Source organism: Biomphalaria glabrata, chromosome 16 (genome assembly GCF_947242115.1).
Source record: "Biomphalaria glabrata chromosome 16, xgBioGlab47.1, whole genome shotgun sequence".
Taxonomy (NCBI): Eukaryota; Metazoa; Mollusca; class Gastropoda; family Planorbidae; genus Biomphalaria; species Biomphalaria glabrata.
In genome coordinates, this window is record NC_074726.1 from 32104023 (window position 1) to 32124485 (window position 20463).

At 35.1% G+C, this 20463-nt stretch overlaps 1 long non-coding RNA gene across 4 annotated transcripts; it reads left to right on the forward strand.

The window, feature by feature from the left end:
- Positions 1-115: 115 nt before the first annotated feature.
- LOC129923278 (uncharacterized) lies at positions 116-19582 on the forward strand. Of its 4 annotated transcripts, none has more exons than XR_008775219.1 (8): positions 116-409; positions 10933-11354; positions 14789-15024; positions 15279-15426; positions 16474-16829; positions 17410-17601; positions 18267-18332; positions 18959-19582. It is a non-coding gene; the product is annotated as an uncharacterized LOC129923278 (long non-coding RNA). The 4 variants fall into 4 exon arrangements; XR_008775220.1 differs by lacking the exon at positions 14789-15024 and adding an exon at positions 4038-4210 and having other exon boundaries at positions 117-409; XR_008775217.1 differs by lacking the exon at positions 14789-15024 and having other exon boundaries at positions 123-409.
- Positions 19583-20463: the final 881 nt, after the last annotated feature.

The following is a 20463-nucleotide window of genomic DNA, read 5'->3' on the forward strand; positions in this document are numbered from 1 at the left end:
AGCGGAATGTTTTATGCAGCCTGCTGACACCTACAGCAGACATGCCTATAGTCCCGCATTATGCGGAAACGGCCCGCAGAATCATCAAAAAAGCTCACATGTTCCGCCGTTCCGCATTCACGATTTTTTGTTCCGCCAAGTCTGAATTCCGACACTAAAAAAAAATTGCCATTTTATCATTATTTATTAATAGTGCGAATTGAAAATACTGAGTGCAAAATAAAATATATATAGGTCTGTGTTTATTGTTTACATTTCATCTACTTCCGGACCCGGTGTGTCCTAAATTTACGAAGAAATGGTTGAAGACTAGATGAGATCTACATCTAGTTCTAGACATAGATCTCTAGATCTACTGATCTAGTAGTCTAGGTCTAGATATTAGAATTAGATCTATTCTTAGAATCTAGTAAGTGCTAATTAGCCAAATATTCCATTCAAATCCCTTTCTTTTCACGACAATGGCTCTACTACAGTACTCTACTATAACTAGATGATAGATCTAGATCTATCTATCATCATCTAGACCTAGACAATCTAGGAATCTAGTCTTAGTTAGTGAACTTAGTCTAGACTAGGCTACTAGATAGGTCTAGGTCACTAGACTTCTAGATCTAGAATCTAGACTAGATTTAGATTAGAATGAATATATTTCAATAGATCTAGATCTAATCTAGTCTAGATTGTTTTTTAGATGATTTGATAGATTATCATACTTTCATAGATCAAATAGATCTGACTATTCTAATTCTAACACTAACTCATTGAACTGGTTTCTAAGTAATCTAAGAAACTTTCAAAAGGATTAAAAAAAACAACGTTATTAAAGATCTAGACCTAAATTAATTAATTAACTTGACTTAGACTTAGACACAGTAAGTCTAAGGCCTAAATAAGGCTATTAGATCTAGATCTACTTTTCTTATTACATAGTCTAAATTAGTTTCTAGATCTAGAAGTAGGGCTAGCACTAGATATAGAAGTAGACTCTAGATCTATCTAGAAATAGACTTAGAAGGTGATAGATCTCTAGTTTCTAGATTTCTATGTATCATTATGTAAATTTAGTTCTTAATAAGTCTATTATAGACTATAGATTTAGACATAAATATTTAGATCTCTAATATAATTATTATAATCTGTGTTCTTAGACATAGAGGACTTATTAGATATAGATTATAGATCTAGACTAGTACTAGTAGACTCTTAAATTATTTTAGATCTAGAACTATATAAAAGATCTAGTGTGACTAGAGTAGAGCCCTAGAATTAGAAAAGGATAGATAATCAAGTAGATCTAGAATAATCTAGACTAGATTTCACTAGATCTAGTCAATAGATTTAGACCTAGTAGTAACAAATAAAAATTGTTTGTTTTTTTAGTTTTTGTTCTTTAGGAGGGTTTTTGGGCCAAAGTCTTGTTCGAGTCTCTTGATTTAGAATGCACCATTGAAGGACATGGTCAGCATTCTCTGGTGATGGGCAAGTTTCTCTAGTCCCGACATTTAACTTCCAGAACATATATTGTCTCATTCAGTGAACAAGCCTTTTCCTTTGTGGAAACTAAACAAGTATTACCACTGGTCGATTTTGACTGACTGTAATTTGACAGCAGTCACAAGGATAGAAACTAGTAAGCTAGTTCCACAGTTCCGGAACATCATGCACGAGTGTAAAAAGTAAAATACTGCACATTAAGTACAACTGTATATTTGTCAGGATATTTTAATGTAAAATGACAACAGCAATTTGAAAAAAAAAATCGTAAAATTGGTTTAAATAATTGCTAATTCTTGTTGTAATTCCTTAACGTGAAGTGTGGGGAAAAAAAAGAAACATGAATATAATACAGTGTAAATATGAATTAAAAGACATTCTACACAGTTAGCTTAGAGTGTCTCTATAAGTTGTATATAAATATGCAGCCCGCCATTCCCAATTTTTAAAATAATGCGGCCCTCGATACAAAAAGGTTGCCCACCCCTGATCTAAGATATTCATGTACTGTTTTGGATGTTATGTATGTCGACATATCCGATTTGATTTTCTGGCCCAATAAGGAGAGTCTCAGGCCCAAAAAATTTATTTGTACTTATGACAGGAAGATGACAGTAATAAATGACTGTTTTGAAATTTTCATTGAGAGACCTAGCAGCGTTAAAGCACAGGCACAAACCTATTCTTCCTATTAGCACAACACAGTAAAATATCTGATTGGAACTCATTACTTTCAATAAATGAATTAAAAATATTTATACTAAGCCTTATAGTTTTATTTGGATTTAATAGCCTTTAAATTTTTATTTTTAGAAGTGATGTTGTTCACAAGAGAATCAAATGTAACTTTTTGTTTTTTAATGAGGTGATATCAATCTCAGAAACCTTAGTTGGCAAAACCTTTTTAAGCTCTGATGGATTTATCCAGTAAGATAACAAGCCTGTAACTGTCTTACTGTCTTTGAGCCTGGTGTTGGCTTCCAGCATAAATAAAGTGTCTGCCACATTTCTTCTTCTTCTTCATCGTTCTCATTGTTATGTTGGAGTGTTCATATGACTAGACCAGTACATAAGATGAACTGCCCAGTGGTTTCCAAATCAGGGAGCTCTCCATATAGTTTTCTTTCTATTGGGGTGATTTGGGGCCAATGTCTTATGCAGGCCTCTTGGTAGAGTCAGCATTTTCTGGTGATACTCCACATGGGCAGATTTCACTGGTTCCAATTTTGAGCTTCCGGAACATGTGTTGTCGCATTCTGTTGTGTCCGGTCCTGAGTCGAAAGATTAGACGTTGGTCTTGTCGGGATAGCTTATAGTAAGCGTTATCTTTCTTGTGATTTGGATGGGAGTTCGTCCATTTCTCATTTATTTTATCTACAATTAATTTCTTCATTTCTTCTGGATAGAGTGCAGAGTTTACTTGTGAGTTTGTTCTCCCACTCTTGGCGAGTGTGTCAGCCTTCTCATTTCCTGCTAGTTGTATGTGAGCTGGTATCCATTGGATAACAGTTTTTTTGCTGTTGTTGTTGAGCTTTGTAAGTGCTGTTCTGAGGTTTTTAATATGAGGGGAATCAGACTTTTGCAAGCTTTGGAGGGTTGTTTTCACGTCTGTTAGAAAGACAATCTGACTGTGAGGGGAACTTGGATGATTTGCTAACATGGTAGCAGCTAGTGCTAGTGCTTCCCTTTCTGCTCTGTGACTGTCAGAGAACTCTCCAGTTGCAATGGATTTTTCTAGTTTTCCTCCATCTGGCCATTCGATAAGTATTCCAGCTCCTCCATTTGTGGTGGCTTTATGGGATGAGCCATCCGTGTAAACTCTGATCCACTGATTGCTATGTAGAAAACAGTTCACTATTTCCTTGAGGTCTGTTGGTCTGTAATCAGATTTTCTTTTTATGTTTTCAATATGGTCCCTTGTAGTAGGAAGAGGGCTTTCGTCCCAGGGTAGAGATTCATTATAGTGTATTGAGGATTCCAGAGTAATTTTTTCAAGTTGGTGTTTCTTTTTTAGGTTTAGAGATTCCTGTATGAAATTGGTCCTTTTGAGACTTTTTTTTGTGCCAGTTTTGTGGATTTTTGTTCTGAGTGGGTGCCTCTCCAAGGTTTCCAATTTAGTGAATTGGGAAAGGATTTTTATTTCTCATCTTTCATCCAGAGAGATCAGGGCAGCGGTTTCCTCCATAGCTCTTATGGGTGTTGTTTTTATTGCTCCTGTCATTATCCTTTGACCAATATTTTGAACCTTGTCTATTTTTCTTAGGTTGGTTTGGGCTGCTGAGCCCCATGCTGTGGCACCATACAGGTCTTACATAACTGGTATAGGTCTTTTTTAGGATGTTGTGATTAGCTCCCCAATCTGTGCCAGCTAATTTTTTCAAGAGGGATAGTCTCTGGATGCCTTTACTCTGTGTTTTATCTATTTGGTTTTTCCAGGTTAGTCTCGGGTCATAGGTGACTCCAAGATAAGTAGGGCTGTCATTTTTTTCTAAAGCTTCCAAATCTAATGTTAATTTTATTGTTTGTTGTTTTGTTGACAGTGAGAATATGGTATATGTGGTCTTTTTTGTGTTGATGGACATGCCCCAGTCTTTGGACCAATTATTGAGTTTATCAAGAGCATCTTGTAATCGAAATTTCGATGTTCCTACATATTCTTCTGTGCTAATTATGGCAAGGTCATCTGCATACATGCTGCTTTTAACTTTTCTAGGTAGATCGTTTATGAATATTAGGAAAAGTGTTGGGGATAGGACTCCTCCTTGGGGGACGCCATTTTTTATACCCACTGTGCGGCTTCTTTGTCCTTGCATGCAAACTAAGGCTTTTCTATTATTTAGGTATTCCTTTATCCAGTTGTACATTCTTTGGGATATGTGATGCTGGATTAGCTTGAGCAAGAGACCTTGTTCTCAGACTTTGTCAAATGCTTTTTCCTAGTCAACCCACACAATTGTTGTTGGTTTCTTTTCTCGAAAGCCGTCTTCTATTACTTGTGTGATGAAGGCAATTTGATCTTCTGTTGATCTGCCTTTTCTAAAGCCAGCCTGGGCTTCAGTGAGTAGGTTATTTGACTCAAGGATCCATGTCTGCCACATGAGTGCAGGACTCACCAAGTCCAACTATACAAGAACACTGGGCTGATAGAATAATACCATCTTCTTCTTATATAATACAGACGTTACTTCAAAAAAGAAGATGATTACGTCCTACGCGTCATGCATTTAGTCATGCATATTAACCAATGACTTAAATTCTGCCAAGTCCCTGGTTTTCCTGGCTAGCTCAGGTAACCCATTCCATGCTCTAATAGTACTAGGGAAGAAGGAGTATTTGTACAAATTTGTCCTAGCATATGGGACGAGGAATGTGCCTTTATCTTTGTGTCTTTCAGAGTATTTTATTAAATTTTGTATTTGAAGATTATGGTTCAGTGTTTTATGTATGATTGCTACTTTACTTTTGAGCCTTCTGTCCTGAAGGCTTTCTAAATTTAGTGATTTTACTAAAGGTGTTACTCTAGTCAAATGTGAATATTCGTTTGTTATGAATCTCACTGCTCTATTTTGTGTCTGTTCCAGTTTCTTAATGTTTTCTTGAGTTGAGGGGTCCCAAACGGAGGATGCATATTCTATTATTGGCCTAACCAAGGTTAAATAACATTTTAGTTTTATGTTCTTATTTGATTTATAGAAATTTCTTTTAATAAATCCTAATGCTTTGTTTGATTTTTTTGTAGTTTCATCAATATGTGGATTCCATGATAGTTTTTCATTTATTATAACACCTAGGTATTTTGCGTTTTTAGTCTGTGTTACTGGTTTGCCATGAATAAGATAAGGGGAATTAATTTGTTTTAGTTTTTTTGTTACTCTTAACAACTGACATTTTTCTGGGTGGAAAGACATGCTCCAATTTGATTCCCATTTCTGTAATTCATTTAATTCTCTTTGTAAAATATCTGTGTCTTGTGTTGTTTTTATTGTTCTATATATTATGCAATCGTCTGCAAATAATCTGACTTTTGTTCCTGAAGTAATGCAATTTGGTAAATCATTTATGTAAATTAAAAATAGTAGTGGACCCAAGACTGTTCCTTGAGGTACACCTGAGTTTACTGTTATCGGTGTTGATTTTGTTGATGGTCTATTTTGTTGATGAGTATATATATGTTAATGGTGCATGCGAGTCCATATGACACAACAACAGAATGAATCAAGAATATACTTAATAACGCAGGCTGATAACTTCAACAATTTAATAAACAATAAAAAGGGCACAGTCCTCTATCGTCGCTAGCCTAGCGTCGTCCTCTTAGGCGTCTTGTCCGTTATTCTTCTTGTTCGTAATCCTACTCTGTTCTTACTCGTCACATTACTTAGGAAAAACCCGATTCACATCAACTTCTACGCATCTTGTGTCATTACATATTTCCTCCCCCCTTTATCAAAAAAAAAAATTTTGTCAATTTTTTTTTCAGTCTAAAACACTATCCCTACTGTCATGTCTGTACAATATACATGGCCAAAATTTTTGGGGAAAGACAAAACAAACATATATCTTGATCTTGATGGACATCATCATGTTTCCCATCTTCATCAGTTCCTGGTGTCCATGTTTGTATGTCACAAAGTTCACACTGTAGTTGAATGTTGACACCAAGAAAACAATATGTACAGTTCCAATACAGTTATTGGTAAGAAAATATCCGGTATACGGTGTTCTAATCATCACTCCTGTCATTGACGATAAAATAGTATAGTCCAGTGTAATATTTTCACCAACCAATAGTACTAAGTCCATCAAGACATGTATACAGTCCCCATACGACGATGCCTTTGTCGATTCCACAGACATAAAACAGAGTTTTTCAGAATAAATACACATGTATATAGTCCACATACGAAGATGCCTTTGCTGACTCCATAGGCATAAAACAGAGTTGTTCAGAGTAAATACTGTTATTGGCTATATGTACATGGTTGATCGCCTCACATCACACCAAACCTTTCCTGTCAGACAAAATGTAATATTTGTGTCAAAACAGCTTTCCAAATTATTCTACCTAACTTTTTTGTTGGGTACCAATAAGTATATTTTCTCTCCACTTACCATTTCCAAACTGACCTAGCCTTTTACTAATGAATGATAATGATTATATAAAAAAAAATAATGACTGTAGATGATCATACTTACTTTAATTTACACCTTTGACTTTAATTATTGGAAAATTTTTTTTTTATAATTATCTCCCTTGATTTAATAAAATTCCCAATTTATATTTTACTGAGTTATCTTCCTTTAAAGGAAATAAAATATAGTATTCATATATAAACAACTTATTCATACCCATTGACTAGAACATATACATATATATACATGCATAAACAAATCAAAATGAATAATCATTATTTACACCAGTTTATCTCACTGTAACTCTTGACAACATGTCAGCTATAATATTAATTTCTCCCCTAATAGCCTCTAATTGAAAATTATATTCTTGTAAAATTAGAAACCACCTGTATAATCTACCATTTTTAATACTTTTTTCTTGCATAAACTTTAGAGGCCTGTGATCAGATAACAATATGAATTTGTTTCCCAGTAAATAGCTTTCCAACTTAGTTACAACCCAAACAACAGCTAAAGCCTCCTTCTCTATGACACTGTATCTCTTCTCAGTATCAGATAATTTCCTACTTACATAAATTATTGGGTGTAATTTATCATACTGTTGCATACGTGGCTTACCTTATCTACTTAAGATAAAATTACTAATATATAATAAGAATAATGTAAAATAAACGTAATAAGACACAAAAAAATAAATCTATTCTAATGAGATGAGACTTTTTAGAGGAAGTATACACTGAAAGAGACAAATAAAGATGACTTGACTTCTAAAAAAAATAAAATGTATGTGGATACGAACAAAACAAGACAATCTAAACAATCATTGAGACTTTATTAAATGGAGCAGGTCCACTTTCTAATGTGTCCTATAATGACGCCCTTATCAGGCAACCTGCTCTTAACAAAGATCTACTGTCCCTAATAGACTTAATTTAATAATAATGGAGAGAAAAAATAAACTTATCTTTAGTTAGATCCCCTTTGTTCAGTCCACGGAGCTACAACGGTCAGTTCCACACAAGTTCCCCACTGTCTTAGTCTTAGGCAAGGCAAGGTGTGCTCCCACAAAGGCTATTCGACAGGCAGTACTGAGTTAAGCCAATCTCTTCTGGTGCTGCCACGGTATGGTACGGTTCTCAGATAAAGTCCTCTAGTCAGGTTCCAAGGTTCCGGTTCCACTTGATGATCTGTTGGTATGGTGCTGGCTTCTGTCTTTAGGTCAGGAACATAAGTCAATACTGAGACAAGCTGGTGGTGCTGTCTCAAGAGAGGTAAAAAAAATGACAAAGTCCAACTCTCTCTTTTGATGAATATAAATTAGTAGACTTTACAAGTTGAATAGATGGTCACGCAGTGTGGTAGTAGGGTATACCATCACTCATGTGTAGATTAGATTCCAAGCTTAGCAACACTACAACAGTCAATAGCTTGAAAAACAAACCTGACAAGGTGACTCCAACGGTCAGCTTGTAAATACTAGATATGTAGACTCAGGTGACTTTCCGTACTCACAATAAACAGATAAACCTGACAAAATGAGGTATCTTCACTCTTGAGGTATATAGGTAGAGGTATACTGACGACGGACTGCCCTAGATCACTTCAACGGACGAAATAGTTCTAGATTCAGACACAATAGATAAAAATAGTCAATATAGATCTATATATAGATCCAGGTTCAATCTAAAAATATCCAACCTGGCTGACAAAGCTAGACGCTGGTAACGGTTTCGAATTTTCTCTAATAGAAAGTCTAGATCCACTGGAACAAAGATGCCAAAATCCAGCTGCAGTCCAGATAATTAGCACAGACGTAGGGTAGATCTAGTAGAAATAAACGAATGTTAATCCAGTACTTCTCCAGTGTACTTCGCCAAGTGTAGAATTGTAGATAGATATATCCAGATAATGAAGTTAACTAGATTGTAGATCAAAATGACGCCCTGGCCGTCGGGGTCGCCACATCTGTTGATGAGTATATATATGTTAATGGTGCATGCGAGTCCATATGACACAACAACAGAATGAATCAAGAATATACTTAATAACGCAGGCTGATAACTTCAACAATTTAATAAACAATAAAAAGGGCACAGTCCTCTGTCGTCGCTAGCCTAGCGTTGTCCTCTTAGGCGTCTTGTCCGTTATTCTTCTTGTTCGTAATCCTACTCTGTTCTTACTCGTCACATTACTTAGGAAAAACCCGATTCACATCAACTTCTACGCATCTTGTGTCATTACAATTTAGAGCCATTTATTATTACAGTTTGTTCTCTCCCTATCAGAAAATCTTTAATCCACTGATGCTGTGGACCATTAATGCCGAAATATTTTAATTTTTTAAGCAAACTATGGTGCTGAACTTTGTCAAAAGCCTTAGAAAAATCTAGTAAGATAGCATCTATTTGTTCACTATTATCTTGACTTATTACTATCCAGGGCTGCAGTACATGCCTACCACTAAGAGTGAAGACCTATTAAAAAGAAAAAAAAATTATTTAAAATACCTGTACATATCAAGACATTGGTCTCATATACATGTAAATACCTTTGAATATCAAGATATTAACTATAATATAACAATATTTATTACTTACCTTTGCTAGTGGTTTAAAAGCCATAACATCTTGAACCCAACCATCTAGGAACTGGTTGTAAGCTGCTAAACTCTTGTAAACCTGTAGACATTTTCAAAAGTAAAAATAGCAATAACATTTTAATAATAGATGTAGAACTCTTGTAATATAAAGAATTGGTTGGACTTCGAAGCATCCTAAAAATATAGAAATTCAAAACCCTAGTTTACACCAAAAATTCAATTGAGACTAGTGAAGTGCTTCAGCCGCAACAGCCAAAAGGTTTGGGCTATGGTGTAATTAGCTTCAAATCTTAAAGAGCATTTGAAAGTTGTAAAAGAAACACAGATCTAGGACCATTAGATTTATCAACAAGTTACTAGTCTTGATGAGCCTAGTCCTAAAATAAACTTTAAAAAGTCTTCAGCCCTAGACTTAGATCTAAACTGGATAGTAAAGTTTTCTTTGGTTTAGATGCTAGATCTGATCTATATAATACTAGTATCTAATAATAAGTAACTATTATCTGTAACTATAGTCCAAATATATCTTGTGCAGAGATGTGTTTAATGAGCGCCTAAAGGCAGCACTGAAAACCTCCCAGATACCCCTCCCTTCCGGTCCACCAATGAGATTGGACCATAGCGCTCTGAGCATACTATAACTATAAGCATGAAAGTAGTGCTACATAAAAGCTAAATTTATTTATCTTATCAAGTGACCTAGAAGTGAAGACTAGATCTAGCTATATCTATTAGATAAAAAATTAAGTTTCATATGCTTAAAATATGCAGCAACAGAGAGATGTAGATTTTAGATGTTATCTAGATTTTCTAGATCTATTCTATAGAGTCTAGATGAGATCTAGAATGATCTACTAAGCCTAAGCATTATGTAGGCTAGACTCTAGATCTAGTCACACTCTAATCTGAGACATTACAAACTACAAAAATTTCGCGGCACACCACAAAGAGCAACAGATGAAAAAGAAAAAAAAGATTTTGCCTGTTTTTCAGTATTATGTTTAATGTGAATGTTGTGCCTGTTTTTGAGAGCAAATGTGATCTAATCGAGGCTCCAAAGTCGACAAACAAACTCGCATTTCATCGTCTTTTGTAAGAAGTCTCTCTCTTTTCTTAGATTTGATTTCAGTCAGTGCTGAAAATCCAAACTCACAAAACCATAAAGATGTAAATGGAAGAATTATTTTGATTGCTTTTAAATTGATTACAGGATATAACTTGTTGATTGAAATCCAAAACACATCCAGGCTTTCTCTGCAAACTTGACTTAAGAATTGCATCGTTTTTTAAATCATTGAGCTGCTCTTCTTCTTTAGTTGTAAAATTTGTAGCTTCATTGTTTCCAAATGGAGAGCTGACCCATTTATATTCATTACTTCAAACTGTTGAGAAGTAATGCTGCAATGCTGACTGCAGGTGTTTCAAAGTGTCCAGAATTTCGGGGGTGATTTCTTTATTTGAAGCACATTCATTGTAAGTACGAAAGCAGTCCTTTCGTGATTTTACTTTGCCACAAAGACAATCAATTTTAACCAAATGATTTTAGTTTTGAGGATGCAATGATGATGGTTTCCGATGGTCCTTGAAGACTTCAATTCAATGAATTTAATTTGTCAAATAAATCAGAGAGAAATGTCACCTTAACCCACCAAATCTCGTCATGAATAGAAAATCCAAAGTCTTTTTTTTTTTTTTTTCAGCCTCCAAGAATGAAATCAGCTCAGCCTTGAGTTGGACGACATGCTTTAACACTTTTCCCCTGGAGAGCCAACAAACGTTGGTGTGATACAGGAGACATTAGTAGTCTGAATCCATTGCTTCACAAAGCTCTGAGGAAAGTCAGAATGCAAGCGGTCGAGATTTGAGGAAGTTTACAACTTCAATCACTTGATCCAGAACAGACATCAAATATTTGAAGGCAAGAGCTTCTCTGTGGATCATGCAGTGAACAACTAATACATTTGGATTTTCTTGACACACAAGAGTGAAGAATGCCTTTCTATTTCCCTTCATGGAAGGACAGCCATCGGTGCAAACGCTGACACAGTTTGTCTCCACTGTACTTTGAATAGCAAAATGTTTTCGTTCACCACTTAAAAATCTTCGCCTTTGGTCGTAGTTGGTAAGTCTTTTTAAAATAAGAATTTGTTGACACATTTTTCATCCTTTATGAACTGAATAAAAGTTTTCGAAGTATTCCTTCGGTTGCGCTTTTACAGCTGGATGTTTTGTTTCCAAGTGTCTCTTCAATTTGCTTGGAAGAAGCGCCTCATTCAACAGAGCTGAATTGCAGATCAGACAGAATGACAATGGAGAATCTTCAGGTCCTGAAGATATGAAACCATATCCGATGTAATCCTCTTTGTACCTTTGTTTGGTTCCATGCTTTTCATTGAACGCTTTCGCAGTTTCATTCTTACCAACGTATTTCTCCATGGATAACAATGACTAAGGCTTAGTAATAATTTGTTATTATTAGCATACACCTACAAAATTTACATGAAACACATCGCTTATTATAATCGTTACCAATTCAAGAACTGCTGAGCGTCTGCTAAGGCGGCCTACATTTGAGTCATTATAATAATATATGTATAGTGGACAACTCCATAACCTGAAGAGCTAACACCCCTTTCCGTCATAATGTAGCGATCCACTACTATTACTGGTCGTTGCAAGTTGGGATGTCGTCCCAAGGTAAAATAAAAATTTAATAGTACGCAAACCTGTGTAACGCTGCACGTGTGGCATTCTGAAAACTCCTCGGCACACCTGCAAATCTTCGGCGGCACAAAGTTTGAGAAACACTGCCCTCGACAATAATAAATATTGACTATTCAATCTGATTCTACATTTATGTCAAACAATATTATGAATATAGTAGTCTAGATATGCTAACTTAAATAGTTAGAATATAGATCTAGAATCTAGTCTAGATTAGTTATTAGTAGATCTAGATGTAATCTAGGTCTAACAATAAAATTGATTCGGAATACCTTGAACTCATCCTTTGTGATTGTGTAAGCACTTTCAGTAGAACAAGATTATAAGTGAAGAGATCTGGATAAGCACGCTGGACTGTCGTTCGGACTTATCGATGGTCAGGGGTTCAAACCCTGCCCGCTCCCATCCCCCGCCGTCCTGTGGGAGGTTTGGACTAGGAAGTAATTATCTTCAACTCTGGAGGAACATCCGAAATAAGTAAAACATTTTACAAAACATGTATTTTTTTTTTTTTTTTTTTTTTTAATATTTAAAAAAAAAAACACAAGGAGGGCAGCAAATCATTTTCTTTATTATGCTGGCTTGCTTTCAAAGTGTAAGAATTAGTATTTGTTTCTGACTATATCTTTCTTTGCTCGACTTATCCATGGTAAGTGCCTAAAAGCTTGTGTTGACTGTGCATAGAAACCAGATTTTTACCAACAATATGTCTGCCGTGCCCTGATCACATGACTATGTCTACCAACCTAAAGGTACCTGGTGTGATGGGGAAGGTAAAGGCGGCTGGTTGTTGTGCTGGCAATCTCTTTAACCATGGGCCACAGAAACAGATGACCTTTACATCCTCAGCCCCCTAGATTGTAAGGTCTGAAAGGGGAACTTTACTTTGATTTACTTTAGTGGGAAAAAAAAAGTTTCTTCTTCCCTTTTTTATTCATTAAACACTGTTTTCTTTTCACTTAAAGAACTTGTAGGACTACTTTTAGCCTAATCAATTTGATGGAGGCGTGGTGGCTGAGTGGTAAAGCTCTTGACTTTCATACTGGGGGTCCCGGCTATGAATCCTAGTGAAGACTGGGCACCTCTGAGTCCACCCAGCTCTAATGCCCAATCCATGGTTCAACAAATTTAAAGATCTTACATGGCAGTATGAATAAAATGACAGTCTATAAAGTCAACTAAAAAAAAGTGAAATTGTACAAGATATAAAATGGAAATATTAATTTGGAGCAAGTCACAACATTTTGAAATAGAAATGTACCAGCTACAACTCGCTAGATGCAGTAGATACCAAATCACAAAATTTTGAAATAGAAATGTACCAGCTACAACACGCTAGATGCAGTAGATACCAAATCACAACATTTTGAAATAGAAATGTACCAGCTACAACACGCTAGATGCAGTAGATACCAAATCACAACATTTTGAAATAGAAATGTACCAGCTACAACACACTAGATGCAGGGGATACCAAATCACATCAGTGTAACTGGCAACTCAGATGTAGACTTCTTGGACAACCAGGGAAGGCTAACACCAACCACCTAGCAGGCTGTGAGCTTCCATAAGCAAATTACATTTTGAAAAAGAAATTTACCAGCTACATCACTATAGAACACAGTGCTACATCATATGATTCAGCAGTCAATTCTACAGAAAATAGACAAAGTAAAAAAGTAAAACAAAAACTAAACTCCAAACAATAAAAACAACAACCTTCAAAGCAATGGAAGAGATCATTTTTTCCCTGGTTTCTCTGGACAAAATAAGAGAAATAATAATCCTTACTCAGTTTACTAAAATGGAAACCTAAGAGAGCTACCCACTCAAAACTTAAACCCACAAGTCTGGCACTCAAAACTAACTGAAAAGACCATTTCATACAAGAATCTCAAACAAAGAAACACCACTTATAAAATATAATTTATGAATCAGTTAAACAGTGCAATGACTCTCTTCCCTGGGACCTAAGCTCTCTTTTTGCTGTGAGACAGTATTGAAAACATAACCAAAAAATCTTATCACAGAAAGATCTCAAGAAAATGGTGAATATTTTTCTACAAATCTAATAAACCAATAACTAGTGGGTCAATTATACAGATGGATCATCTTAAGAATCCACCAGTAACAGAGGAGCTGTCTTATTCAATAAATGGCTCAATTAAGAAAGATTAGAAAATTTAATTGCCACTGGCGATCTCTCATGCACACTTTCTAATGAATAAACATTTCTTTCTAATGTTTAAAAAAATCTGATGCCTCCTCTATCAAAAAAGTCAGGACAGCTCTTATAAATCTCAACAATAATAGCAAGAAAACTGTTCTTCAATGGGTCCCAGCACACTTTCAAATAGAGGAGAAGAAAAATCTGACACTGCCAAAATGGAAGAATAACTAAGCAGTCTTAAATTCCATGGGAGGTGCAGTGGCTAAGTGGTAAAGCACTTGGCTACTGAACCAGGGTGCATGGTTTGAATCCTGCTGAAGACTGGGGTTTTTAATTTTTGGATCTTTGGGCACCTCTTGAATCCACCCAGCTCTAATGGGTACCTGAAATTAGTTAGGGAAAAGTAAAGGTGGTTGGACACATAACCATAGGCCACAGAAACAGATGACCTTTACATCATCTGCCCTATAGACCACAAGGTCTGAAAGTGGTACTTTACTTTTTCTTTTCTTAAATTCCACTATATCTGGAAGAGAAAAAGAAAAAAAAAAAGAGTAGTATAAACCAAAACCAAAACAGTTGTCACTCAAACATCAGGATTAAGGATGCATGTTACATTCTATCAGGACACAGTCAATGAATTATTTTTCACCTTTGAACAGGGCACAACATAATGAGGCAACACTTATTCTGGATGTTGAAACTAGTGAAAGAACACGTGGCCTTGTTTTATCATGAGGCCCATACAAAATACTGGCCCCCAACAGTCCTTTAGAATAAAGATTGTATGGAAAGCTGCCTGATCTGAAAAGAATGGAGTTCATCTTCGATAAATATATATATATATCTGAACCCTACAATTTATAATGAGAACACAGAGAAAAAAAAAACGCAAACAGTATGTAATATTTAAGTTAAACTTTTGTCACACGTCTCATATTTGTTTATATTGACTTTAATATTCAAATTTATTCAAATAAAATAGCTGTATATTTTATACATTTATCCTTAAAATTGGCCACTAGTTCAAATGTTTGATGTGTTTAAGGATATATAAGGTTATAACTATTTCTTTGGCTCACATTGAATTAAAATCATACATTGTAATAATTTGTGTGTCTACATCCTCTTATTGTTTATTTGTGTTTTCAGGTGGTGATTTTATTGTTTACCATGGAGTTGTCTACTTTTCAAATTTTACTGACCAAGTTTGTACAGTGACTGATCCATCTGTAGTTTCCGAACCAGTAACTGATATCTCAAAAAAATATTGCTATACTGATGGTGTCTGTCACCTCAGGTAATCTTTCTCTTTTTCTTTTAAATATGTAAAGAAAATTATATGTATGTATTTTTTTATTTAGAAATGGATACTTTTTGTCTAAGGTGGATACTGTTTGTCTAGGGTGGATACTGTTTGTCTAAGGTTGATGTGTTTGACCATGGTGGATAAAACAGAGCCTGATCTTTGCAGAAGTTGTAGAACATTTTTCCACCATAGAATCCATACATTGAAATGAAAATGTTCAGATTTTATCCATGATCACCTGTCTGAAGATTAGGAACTAGATATAGGTCTTGAAGTATTACACTTAATGATCTATTTAAACAAATAAAAAGAACTCTACTGTTTAACCACAAATATTAATAAAATTTGGAAAGACCTTCACATAATCCTTGTTAATTTTTTATTACCTTTTCAATATGTTTAATTTGTTGATTTTTTCTTGAAAAATGTGTAGTTTTGGATACTGGATAGACAACACTTATACCCACATTCTCATTATAAAATAATTAGTTTCTACTTTTGGACATTTTGACAAATAATATAATCTATTGGCTTTCTGGAGGTATCAAAATGCTCTATAAAAAGGAACTTGATTCAAGAAACACAAGGAAGGGAAAAGAGAAATCTATTATACATAAGTAAGAAGTAATGGGATGCACAGTGGATATTAATTTTTAAAAAAGTATTACAAAAAGTAAAGTTTACCTTTCAGACCTTGCGATCCATGGAGCAAATGATGTCAAGGTAATGTTTCTATGACCAGTGGTTAATGAGCAGGTCGTCATGTGTCCAGCACAATGACTAACCACCTTAATTTTCCCCACCTAAAGTCAGTTACCCATTAGAGTTGGGTGACTGAGGGGCACCCTAAAAATTCAAAATCCCAATCTTCATTGAGGTTCAAACCCTGGACCCCATTGTTTTCCTATGAGGTACACAAATCATTTAGCCGACAAAAAAAATCAAAATATTGATATAGAAGCGAAATGAAAAATGACTGAGCTTTTGGCCCATGACTTTGAAATGCTAATATCTATGTATACTTCTTTATGTTGGCAGATGATCAACATGATTTGTTCATTGAAAGACACTTGAAGGTGTAAGTTGTAAAAGGTTTTGAAAGACTTGCCAAAGCAAGGCATTCTTGACAGGGATAAACATTGGGAGCAGCTCTAGCTGACTCAGCTCAGAGGATGACATCACAGTTAATTGACATCTTTCTGTTAACAATGCATGGATTATCTTATCTTCTTCATTCTAGGGGAATAATGCATTAAGTGAAGACATCTTGCTGTAGAAGAGAAGAAAAATTCAGATATTCCACATGATTTACAATATGGCTTTGATTGTCTTATGTTAATGGCTGGTAAAGAACTGAAACATGTAGGCTGGAGAATCACTTGATAGAAATCAAGGTAGGACTGCACTTTTGCACAGAGTAAAGTTGAAGCATGTAGTTACCAAGTGTAAAATAATATTCAAGTTGCTATTAGCTAAACTAGTGAAACCTGTAATTTAACATACATTAACATTCTTTTCTTATTTGAAGTCTACTGTTAAATTTCATCAATTATAACCCTAGCCCTATCAAGTAATTTACAGGTCATGTTTCTGTCTGCCAAGCTATTTACTTTTCATAGTTCTATGTATTCTGCCATAAATTTCTATGAATGAATTCAGCCTTGAGTGGTATATTTTTGTCTGTATTTGCAAATACATATTTGTGTTGCTTTTTGTTGCTGGGGCTGCGCAGCCATGGGAAATACTGCACTCCTCACTAATCTTTGGACTCCAAGACAAGCCTTATACATGATCATTGTTAAGCTCACTATCAGTTCATTATTTAGAATTTTCTTTAAAAAAAAAGCATAAAAAAAAGTTCCCCTTTCAGACCTTATTGTCTATAATAATATAATATTAATAATACATGCTTTGTCCAATACAAGAAAAAATAAATATTAATTGTTTTTTATATTTTTTTTTATTTACTGTCAGATGTTTAGTCACTTTGGGAGCAGTGATCTTGAGATTTCGATGCTAGATACTCTCAGATTTGAAAGCCGGTATCTTGGATATTTTCTTAGCTCCTCTAGATCAAGATGGCAAAGAACTTTATAAGGATAGGTCTCCCATCCATCACACAACATTCAAGCACCAAAGGGTTTCTTTCAAGGAGTTGAAGATAAGGTTTGAATCAGATTTATCATTTTACTACCTCTGGCATTTTTTTTATTCGTCTCATGCTAAAAAGTGATATTTTCTTTTTGCAAATTAGAGGACAGAAGGTAATATCAACACTGGCACTGGTGTAGATGAGAGTAGCTGGCAACTGATGCTTTCTGATAGAGACAATTAAGCTCTCAAGAAGGCAGTGGAACACACATTTAAGGCCAAAATAAAACCTGTTTTGAAAGACAGGTGAAAATTCAAAAGAAAACAATTGGATCCTTGAAGGACAACAGCTTTGTCTGCATCAGATGATGAAAAATATGCATGGAAAAAGAGGGTTTGCATAATATTGATGTGTAAAAACAAATGTCACAGATAACAATCTCAGCTCTGCATGGCCTATACAAATGTCTTCCACACATTAGGCTGATTGTTGACAAAGGGCAAAAGATTAGCAGCAAAATCTCAAGTGTGATAATTGAAAAATAGAGTTAGACTTGACTCAAAACATTTTGAAAGGACTTGTAATGACAATATCAATGCAATTTCTGATTAAAACAGAAGGAAAGGCTGGATGAAGACTTGGAGAAAAGTTCATTTTCTAAATAACTTTTTTATGTAAATTTCATTGACTTTCTAGAATTTGAGTTCAATCTATTTAACTGTGTTTATTTTGTGCATAGGTAGTTCCCCTTAACAAAGCTGAGATGAGGAAGTTAAAGCAAAAGGACTGCAATGTTTGTTTCAAGGTATGTTTTTATAGACATAACATTTACCATCCTTTTTATTTATGAAAGTAAAAAAGTTTTTTTCTTTTCTGGAGAGGGGGGGGGGGGGGGTTTGTGTAAACTGTTTGTGGTAAAAAAAAAAAATAAAGTTGCCCTTTCCGATCTTGTTGTCTATAGGTCAGATGATGTAAAGGTTATCTGATTCTGTGGCCTACGGCTAACGAGGGTGTCATGTGGCCAACAAAATGACAAACCACTTTACTTTTTCCCTAACTAATGTCAGGTACCCAATAGAGCTGGGTCTTTACCAGGATTTGAGCCATGGACCCTGGTTCAGAAGCTAAGCGCCTTACTACCCAGCCACCGCACCTCCCTGTTTGTGGTAATCAGGGTTTGAGTTTTGAGTTTAGGCACATGGGCACAATTTAGGCCATGTCGTTCCCAGGCTATTTGATCTTGATAGGCTATAAATATAAGTGTCAAATACTTTTAAATGTGTATAAGATGCATGTCCAGATAAAGGTGCTACAACTGACCAAATTAAAAAAAAATTCATATGTAAAGATAAACTAAATCATGAATAGTGATGTGCCTTTAGAACTGTTTCATGGGAGAAAAACATCTAAAATCATTTTTTTTTTCTGCAGGACCAGACACAAGAGAATTCGACAACATATGTATCAGAAGATCAAAATCAGAAACTGAAATCTGCCCATTTGGAGTGTCACCAGAGAATGCTGACCATCTCCTCCAAAACTGCTCTCTTTACCAAGAGGCTGTACATGACACTGGCCCCAAAACACCCCAATAGAAAGAAAACTATATGGAGAGTTCCCTGATTTGGAAACCACTGCGAAAATAATCTCATATACTGGTCCAGTCATCTGAATGCTCCAATAAAAAAATGAGAAGGAAGAAGAAAGAAGATTGTATGTACCATTTTTGTTTGTTTGAGGATGGGGAGAAAAGTGTTCTTAGAATTCAAACACAAAAAGTATGTGTCTTTATGAATTCAATGTAATTGATACTAGGCTTTTTGGGCTGAAAATAAAATGCAGGAAATTTTATTGGAAGTGCAGAAAAAAAAAAGAGTTTTTAGCCAAAATAAACAATGTATAGCCTGAGAACAAATCAGGTGGAAGAACCAAGGGTAATGCTAGTATACTATAGAAGTAGTACCTTTTTTTATGCTTGCAACTTCATTGATGCATAAGTGTCACAAACTGCTTGTTAATGTGATATGAAACATAATTTTTTTTTTTTTTGGTACACATATAATCACTCTAAAAAAATTATTTCTAAGATAGATAACTGTCTCTAGTAACCTGCTAGTGGACCATGATGAACCTTTTTCTATCTTGCTTTGTATGATATAAACTTTCCTAGTTTTGACTTTAAATTGTCATTCTAGTCGTGTCAGTTATGCTTATAGGCTGTTAGACAAAAATAGTGAAAACAAGAGTACATAACATTTTCTAAAGAAATTTTAATTTTGCATTTTTAGGGAAGCAACATTGCTATCAAAAAGCAGAGACGATACAAACCTCATTAGATGAAGAGTTGGTAAAGTCCTTGGTTTTGAGCCAGCAGAGAAACATAAAAAGGTAATTTGTCAACATTTCAGATTTATCACTAAGAGAAAAGCAGAAAAGCTTTGATGGGCAGCATCTCTGTTGACCCAATGATCCATCCAACTTATGGAACAAGTGATGGTGAAGATGTTCATTACAGTGCTTATGTCTGGCAACACTGAATGACTTACATTTTTAGTTCATGCTTTTCAAAATGTGGTGATGAAAGCTGAATTGAAGCCTTCATCTCTGGCCAATAGTCATGCTGTTTATTATTGCTGGTATTATTAATGCTTTTGATTAGCACAACTTCCATGCTCCTATAGCAAGCACAGTGCATTCTGGGTCAATATCTTTTGTTGACATATGGAAGGTGGGGGGGGGGGGGAGGATATCTGTGAGTCCTTCCTTTAGGCTCTCAGCAAGCACAATGTGGAATCAAATCAAAAATACCTAGTCTACAATGTGATTTCAATGAAGCTCTCCTCACATACATAATCAAGCAGTTTATAGCTTAGCATTTATAAATTGTATAATGTGTTATGTTTATATGTGTGATTTTTTTTTATGATTTAAAGAAA